The 8,637-nt window shown below is 42.8% G+C and overlaps 1 protein-coding gene across 1 annotated transcript in view; it reads left to right on the top strand.

Moving 5' to 3' along the window:
- The first annotated feature begins 7,485 nt into the window (after nt 1–7,485).
- PRPSAP1 (phosphoribosyl pyrophosphate synthetase associated protein 1) overlaps nt 7,486–8,637 on the top strand; it is a 41,526-nt gene continuing 40,374 nt past the window's right edge. Inside the window, exon 1 of the mRNA XM_049859838.1 lies at nt 7,486–7,568. The gene's annotated coding sequence lies outside the window, so the exon portion shown is untranslated. The remainder of the gene's footprint in view (nt 7,569–8,637) is intronic.

Below are 8,637 nucleotides of genomic sequence, written 5' to 3'. Positions count from 1 at the left end.
GTACATTAATGATGTACGTCTGGCAACGACAAATGCCAAGGTATGAGGTGAGAGTTACACTGGCTGTGAGGGTTAAGGTTATGTGTCAACTTGTCTGTGCCATAATTCTCGGTGGTTTGGCAGTTGTGTAACGATGTATTTTCACAGTTATGTAATGATGTAGTCATCCTCCATGTTCTGATCTGATGTCATCATCCTCTGTGTTTGTATAACACTGATTTTCACATAATAACCTGGTCTTTGGAAGCCAACCATATCCGTAAGTGAGAAGTGGGATGTAGTGGTTTTCTTTTGCTGTGTTAATGAGGTCATACCAGTGCAGGGTGAATCCTAAGCCTAACCCCTTCTGAGCGATGTCTTATAAAAAGAGCAGAATAGTCACAAAGACACAGAGTGAAGAGAGCAATTGAGGAACTGTCTATAAGCCAAGGAATGACAAGGAACTTCCAGGGCTACTGACAAGGAGGGACCCTCCCCTAGAGTCAATGCCCTGATTCAGACTTCTAGTCTTTCAAGAGCTATGAGATAATAAATCTTTAAGACACTATTATCAGTGCAGGGTGTGTCCTAAACCTAACCACTTTCAAGATATGAAAAGAGCAGATTAGGCACAGAAGCAAGAAAGTACAGATAGATGCCACACCACATTAAGATTGTGAAGGAACTGAGGAACAGAAGCTGAAAAGAGACAAGGACCGACCTTCCCCCAGAGCTGACAGAGACAGTTCCCCTAGAGCTGGTGCCCTGAATTGGGACTTCTAGCCCTCTAAACTGTGAGAGAATATATTTCTGTTCATTAAATCTACCCACTTGTGGTATTTCTGTTACAGCAGCACTAAGCAACTAAGACAGGGCTTGAGTGCTGTGACCCCTGAGAGAAGCGAGACAACTGAGGCAAGTTCTACAGTCACCTCAGCTTTTCCTGTGAGTTCATTTTCACATTCGTGCTGTGAGGATAAAGTCCAAGCAGAAAGCAGAAGTTTCAACAGGCTAAGGAGATAGATGTCAGAGTCTGGGCCACCAGTGTGGCTGGGACTTGAGGGAGATATTCCTGGAGAGGACAGAACTGCAAAAATCTGTGAACAAATTATTTTCAAGTTGCTTGCTGACTTCTAAGCTGTGTGTGTTCATGGCAAGCCTCTAAGAAACCCGGCAGAAACTAGCAAAAGAGACACATGGGACATGGTGAGAAGGTCTAACAGAGGTGTAAGTGCCCCAGAAAGAGAAGAAAAGGATGAGCAGAAGCAATATTTGAAGAAATACTGGCCAAGAATTTCCAAATCTGATGAAAGACATCAAACCCATGGATTCCAGAAGCTCGGTGAGCTTCAACAGGATAAACACAGAGAAAGCAATACTTCAGCCTATCATAGTCAAACTGCTAAAAACCAAATTTAAAAAAGAAAATGTATCACAGCGACCGGGGCGTGGGTGGGGAGGATGACTAGGACCGAGAGCTGACTTCTCAACAGACATGATGGAATCTGGAAGGCTTTAAAGGAATGACATCTTTAATGTGATGAGAGAAAAATAATGTAAACTTAGAAATTAAACACCCTTAGGAAATAAAGGGTAAATACATTCTCAGATAAATAAAAGCTGAGAGAATTTGTGTCCAGTCATCCTGCACTAGAATACCAAATGAGTTCTTCAGGCAAAGGAAATGATTCCCAGAAGAAGCCTAGAACTGCAAAAAGAATGTAGAGCAACAGAAGTGGTAAATACAAACAAATGCAGTGAAACCTCTGAGGGCTGGAACTCAAAGGCACGGTCTTGTTTTTCTGAATCTGGCATGTTTTCCACCTTTGACAGGGTGCAGTCTTATCACTTTTCCATGAGTCCTTTTATTGAAAAATGTTTTTTTCCTCCTTTGACAGGTTTCCACCTTACAGAGCTTCCAGCTTTGACAGGTTTTATGGTATTGACTGATAAAAGGAACAAGAGATAGTGACTTATAAAGTAAAATATTTGACAACAATAGCATGAAAGGTGGGAGGGGACAAATAGATTAGACTGTTGTGAAGTTCTTAGGTCATTTGGGAAATGACAAAACCCCAAAAACCCCAACCAGTTGCCTTCAAGTTGCTTCCAACTAATGGTGACCCCATGTGTGTTGGAGTACAACTCTGCTCCATAGTGGCTGACGTTTCAGAAATAGATCCGAAATGCTTAGTGGTGCCTTAACAGATATACCACAAGTGGGTGGCTTTAAAGAACAGAAATTTATTCTTTCACAGTTGAGGAGGCTAGAAGTTCCAATTCAGGGCACCAGCTCTAGGGGAAAGTTCTCTCCTTTATTCCGAGGCACCTCTGGGTGGGTGAGAAAAAGCACTATATTCCCCTGGACGCCCTTTTAACTCAGAACTGAAGTCACTCCCAAAGGTTGCCCTACAGTCAAAGATGAGACAGGCCTACAGAGAAAACAATAACACACGTGAGGAATGTACTTCATAGTTCGATCATGTATCCAAGACTAAATGGCACACCTGCCCAAAAGTAAAGACGAGAAAGCAGGAAGGGACAGGAAAACTGGATGAATGGAAACGCGAACCTGGGGTGGAGAAGGAGAGAATGTTGACAACTAATGTCATAAAACAATTTGTGTATGAATTATTTCATGAGAAACGAATTTGCTCTGTAAGCTTTCACCTAAAGCACAATCATTTTTAAAAAAGCAGTATATTAAGGTAAATTGTAAAAGTCAAGGATACGTTTTTTAAATTTTATTATATTGTGGTAAAAATATACGTAAGAAAACATACGCCATCTCAACAATTTCTGCAGGTAAAATTCAGGGAAGGAGCCCAGCTGGCACAGTGATTAAGTGCTTGGCTGCTAACGGAAAGGTCAACAGTTTGAACCTACCAGCTTCTCTGCAGGAGAAAAGACCTGGTGACCTGCTGCTGTAAAGATTACAGCCTGGGAAACTCTATGGGGCAGTTCTGCTCTGTCCTGTGGGGTTGCTATGAGTCAGAATCAACTAAATGGCACACGACACCAATTCAGTGACACTGATTACATTCAAGTTGTACAACCATCCTCAGGGATACATATTTTAATCTCTAGTATCATCACTAAAAGCATAATAAAAATGCATAACTAAAAATTTAATAAAGGAGAAAAAATAAAAATATTTGATCAATCATAAAAAGACAAGAGGCAGAAAGGAACAAGGAACAGAGGGGTCAGATAAAAAAATAAATAGCAAAAGGTAGCTTTAAATTCAGCTATGTCGGTAATTACATTAAATGGAAATTTAAAAGATTGTCAGACTAGATTTTAAAAAGAAACCAACTATGGAGATACAGATAATAGGGGCACATCATGGAAAATGTAATCAATATCAGTGACGTATCTAGGGTAAGACACTGGCCCTGGGTGCCACTGGGAAGTTTCTATTAATCCAGACCTCCCAACGTCCCTCCTCAAGCAGGATAATGTGTTAATTAAAAGATTAACGAGCCTGACTTGTATTTTTGAGCTGATATTATGGTAAAGTTACTGAAAAGAGGGCTGTCAAATAGTTGCACAGCAGGGCAACTCCAGTGCCTGTCACAGGCGCCATTTTCTGTAGATATGCTACCGGCCATACCGGTTTAATAGAAACTGCTCAGTGGTGCCCCTGGTGGCGCAGTGATTAAGAGCTATGGCTGCTAACCAAAAGTTTGGCAGTTCAAATCCATCGGGCGCTTCTTGGAAACTCTATGGAGCAGTTCTACTCTGTCGCATAGCGTCACTTTGTGTCGCAATCAGCTTGATGGCAATGAGTTTGATTTGGGTTTTTTTCAGTGGTGCCACGTGCGCAAGGTCAGTGCAAAACCTGCTATATCCTAGTTACGCCTCTGCTAGTTGTAAGCGTGGAAGTTGCTGTGTTGGAGGATGTTTTGGTGTGTTTTCACCATAAAAAAGAGAGGGGAAAAAAAAAAAGAAACCAACTATATGTTTTTACAAAAAAATCCCACACTTTAAATATAAGAACACAAAAAGTAGGAAGTAAAAGTATAGAAAAAGATAAAACATGGAATATTAATTAAAAGATAACTCGTATATTAGAATCAGAAGACTTAAGTAATATTAATACCAAAACCAAACCCTTTGCCATTGCATCGATTCTGACTCATAGTGATTCTATAGGACAGAGTAGAACTGCCCCACACGGTTTCCAAGGAGCACCTAGTGGATTTGAACTGCCGACCTTTTGGCTAGTAGCCGAACTCTTAACTTCTAGAGATAAAAAGGGACATTTCCTAATGAGAAAAGGCTTAAATTCAACAGACAGGTATGTTGCTGTTGTTAGTTGTCATCGAGTCAATTCTGACTCATGGAGAGTAGAATTGTGCTCCATAGGTTTTCAAGGCTGTGACCTTTTAGAAGCAGGTCGCCAGGCCTATCTCCTGAGGTGCCTCTGGGTGGGTTCACACCTAAAACTTTTTAGCTAGTAGTAGAGTGCTTAAGGGTTGTGCCGATAACAAAAGGTTTAAATTCAAGAGAAAGGTATAACAGACTAACTCTGCATACTCCCATGTTATGGGTTGAATTGTGCAAATAAACATGTGTTGTAAATCCTAACCCCTATATCTCGGCAGTTCAAATCCACCACCTGCTCCTTGGAAACCCTATGGGTCAGTTCTACTGTGTCCTATAGGGTCTCTATGAGTCGGAATCTGGTCAATGGCAACGTTTTTTTTTTTTTTTTTTGTATACCTGTGGTTATAATTCCATTTGGGAATGAGTTTTCTTTGTTATGTTAATGAGACAGTGTTAGTATGTGTCTTAATTCAGTTTCTTTTGAGATATAAAAGAAATCAAACAAGCAAGGAGGCAAGCCAAAATGGAGAAGATACATGCCAAGCCACGTGAAGATTACCAAGGAGCCAAGGAACGAGGACCTTCCTGCAGAGCCAACAGAGAGAGAAAGCCTTTCCCTAGAGCCAACACCCTGAATTTGGACTTTAGCCTCCCGTAAGAAAATAAATTTCTATTTGTTAAAGCCACCCAAAACCAAAAAACCAAACCCATTGCCAATGAGTTAATTCCTACTCATAGCGACCCTATAGGACAGAGTAGAATTGTCCCATAGGGCTTCCAAGGCTGTAAACTTTACGGAAGCAAGCTGCGACATCTTTCTCCCACAGAGCTAATAACCAACCTTTCTGTTAGCAGCCAAGAGCTTAAGCACTGTGCCACCAGGGCTCCTTTAAAGTCACCCACTTGTGGTATCTCTGTTGTAGCAGCACTAGAGAACTAAGACAGCCTAATAACACAGCTTCGAAACATATAAAGTAAAAGTTAAAGAACTAAAATGAGAAATAAACAATCATAGTTGGAACATGCTGCTCTCAACAACTGACAGAACAAGCAGACAAAAACATCATTAAGGTTATAGACAATGAACAAATCTGATCTAATGGATATATATAGAACATGTACCCAAGAGCTGCAGAAAACATTCTTTCCAGGTGCTCATAGGGCATCTGGAAACCCTGGTGGCGTAGTGGTTAAGTGCTATGGCTGCTAACCAAGGGGTCGGCAGTTCGAATCCGCCAAGCGCTCCTTGGAAACTCCATAGTGCAGTTCTACTCTGTGCTATAGGGTCACCAGGAGTCGGGATCTACTCAACGGCAGTGGGGTTTATAGGGCATCTACCAAAATAGACCGCATGCTGGGCCACCAAGTGAATCTCAACCATTTCAGAGAATTGAATTCACCCACTCTGTTCTCTCACCACATGGAATTAAAGAAGAAATCAATAATAGATCACTAGAAATTTTTCAATAGCTTAGAAATTAAGCAACACACTTCTAAATACCTCGCGAACAAAGAAGAAATTGTGAAGGAAATTGCAAACATGCTCAGTGTCATGGATTGAATTAAGTCCTCCAAAAATGTGTGTATCAATTTGGTTAGGCCATGATTCCCAGTATTGTGTGGTTGTCCTCCATTTTGTGATTGTAATTTTATTTTAAAGAGGATTAGGGTGGGATTGTAACACCCTTACTGGGTCACATCCCTGATCCAATATAAAGGGAGTTTCCCTGGGGTGTGGCCTACACTACCTTTTATCTCTCAAGAATAAAAGGAAAGGGAAGCAAGCAAAGACGGGGGACCTCATACCACCAAGAAAGGAGTGCTGGGAGCATAGCGAGTCCTTTGGACCCAGGGTCCCTGTGCAGAGAAGCTCCTAGTCTGGGGGAATGTTGATGAAAAGGCCAACAGAGAGAGAACAACTTCCCCTGGAGCTGACGCCCTGAATTTGGACTTATAGCCTTCTTTACCATGAGGGAATAAATTTCTTTTTCAAAAGCCAACCACTTGCGGTATTTGTTATAGCAGCACTAGATTACTAAGACACTCAGTTATGAAAAACCATGCCATTTTCAGCAAATGGTCAACTGTTCAGAAGCCTCCCACCCAGAGTGTGGTCTAAGTGGAGAAGCAGGAGACGGGGCTGGAGACTTAGGCCAGGCTACACTTCGGAGCTGGGGCTTGCAGACAGTGGAGAGTCCTGGCGGGTTTTAATCAGGGACCTAGGGTGTTATGGATTGAATTGTGTCCCCAGCAACGTTGTTGAAGACTTAACCCCTGTACCTGTGAATATGGACTTGTTAGGAAATAGGATCTTTGAAGATGTTACCGGTTAACCTGAGGTCATGCTGGAGTAAGGTGGGTCCTAGTCCTTTTTTCTTTTTCTTTGTTTTTTTTTTTTTTTTTGGTCCTATAGGGTGGTCCCTGGGTGGCACAAACGGTTTATGCTCAACTAATAACCAAAAAGGGGATCTGGTGGTGCAGTGGTTAAGCACTTACTGCTAACTGAAAGTTTGGTGGTTTGAACCACCCAGGGGCTCTGTTTCCATAAAGATTATAGCCTAGAAAACCCCATGGGGCAGTTCTACTCTGTCACATGGGGTTGCTATGAGTTGAAATCAATTTGATTTTTTTTTTAACAACAGCAACATCAACTAACCGAAAGGTTGGTGGTTCAAACCTACCCAAAGGCACCCTAGAAGAAAGTCCAGGCAATCTGCTTCCATAAAGATTACAGCCAAGAGAATCCTATGGAGCGCAATTCTTCTCTGTAACACATGGGGATTCTATGGGTCAGACAGGAAAGCAAGAGTTTTTTTGTTTTTTGTTCTATATGACTGGCATAGGGTCACTATGAGTTGGAATCGACTTCATGGCAACGGATTTGTTCTTTTTTTTTATACAACTGATGTCCTTATAAAAGAGACAGACTCACAGAGAGAAATGACTGCCATCAAAAGATACATCTGCAAACCAAGGAACACCTGGCACTACCATAAGCTAAGAGAGACAAGAAAGGATCTCCCTCTAGTGCCTTTGCAGAGAACAGGGCCTGGCTTATCCCCTGGATCCAACTTCCAGCCCACAGAGCTGTGAGACAATAGAAGTAGTGTTACCGGAATAAGGTTCTTGCCTCTCACTGGTCAAGAGTGAGCAGGTAAAACACGTAGACTTTTCCACACGAGCAAAGCTTTATTGAAGAGGCTTGCAAGCAGAGACGAAGAGGGCCTAAGCTATGCATACCCAGTCTCACAGAACAAAAGGTGGGCCTGGGTTTTTAAAAGTTCTTTGGGGGGAAAAGATTCATGTTTATTCATAGGCGCAGGCAGGGATATGTTAACTACCGTGCCCTTGCAGCAGCTTTCCAAGATGGCTCCTGTCCCAGAGGCCTCTGGGATTCGTAGCGGGCTTATTATGGGGTGTCGCATCTGTGCAGTCTCTCAGCTGCTACTGCAGCCCCTCATTGCCCCTGGTGGAAGGTCACACAGCGGTCACAGGTGGATGTTCTGTGCGTGTCCCTGCGGCTGATTTTCTCCAGCTGCTTCTGAAAGACAACTTTAAAGAAGTTTGTGGGCTATTTTCTGAAACCCTGCCCCATTGTTCTGGGGAAGGGCTTTGTTTCTGCACCCTGGCTCATTTCTTGTTACTTTCTTTGCAGATTTGGGGGCCCTCTGTTCCCTGTCTTAGTAGGTCAGGCTGCTGCTGGCCCCAGTTCAGTTCACTTCGGGCTGTGAGGCTTCATGTGAATATGATGAGTTGCCATCTCATTGTTCCCTCACTGGCCCAATGTCACAACAGAGTCCCTAGGGGATATTTTCAGAAGATGGTAGAGCCTATGTGGGAGGTGCCATCCTTGCAGATCTCCTTGTCCTGGAACAGCTGATAACTAGTGACTCAAATGCTTCGCTGCTCTTCTTGGACCTAATTCAACTGGTATTAATTTCGGGCCTCTGGCACACAGAACACTGCTGCTGTTGTTAGCTGCCATCAAGTTGGCCGCCATAGAATGCTGACCCCTACTTGTGGGGAGCCTATGCAAGAATAAAATGCTGCCAGGTCCTGTGCCATCCTCATGACCGGTTGTGTATCTGACAATGTTTCCTCCTGACTATAGGGTTTTCACTGGTTGTTTGAGAAGTGTGATTTCCAACACAACTTATTGTGTTTAAAGATGAGCCCAGACATACCAATGATCATAAAGATGGTGCATGACAGCAACGATTGTTCCGCCTAAGATCGCCATGTGCTGGAGCCAACTAAACAGGCACCAACAGGCAATACATGAGCCTTGCTTTAGGAGGGCGTCCATCCTAGTTGGGAAGACAGGTGTTC

The sequence above is a fragment of the Elephas maximus genome, chromosome 19 (assembly GCF_024166365.1).
Source record: "Elephas maximus indicus isolate mEleMax1 chromosome 19, mEleMax1 primary haplotype, whole genome shotgun sequence".
Lineage (NCBI taxonomy): Eukaryota > Metazoa > Chordata > Mammalia > Proboscidea > Elephantidae > Elephas > Elephas maximus.
This window is presented reverse-complemented; position numbering and strand designations above follow the sequence as displayed.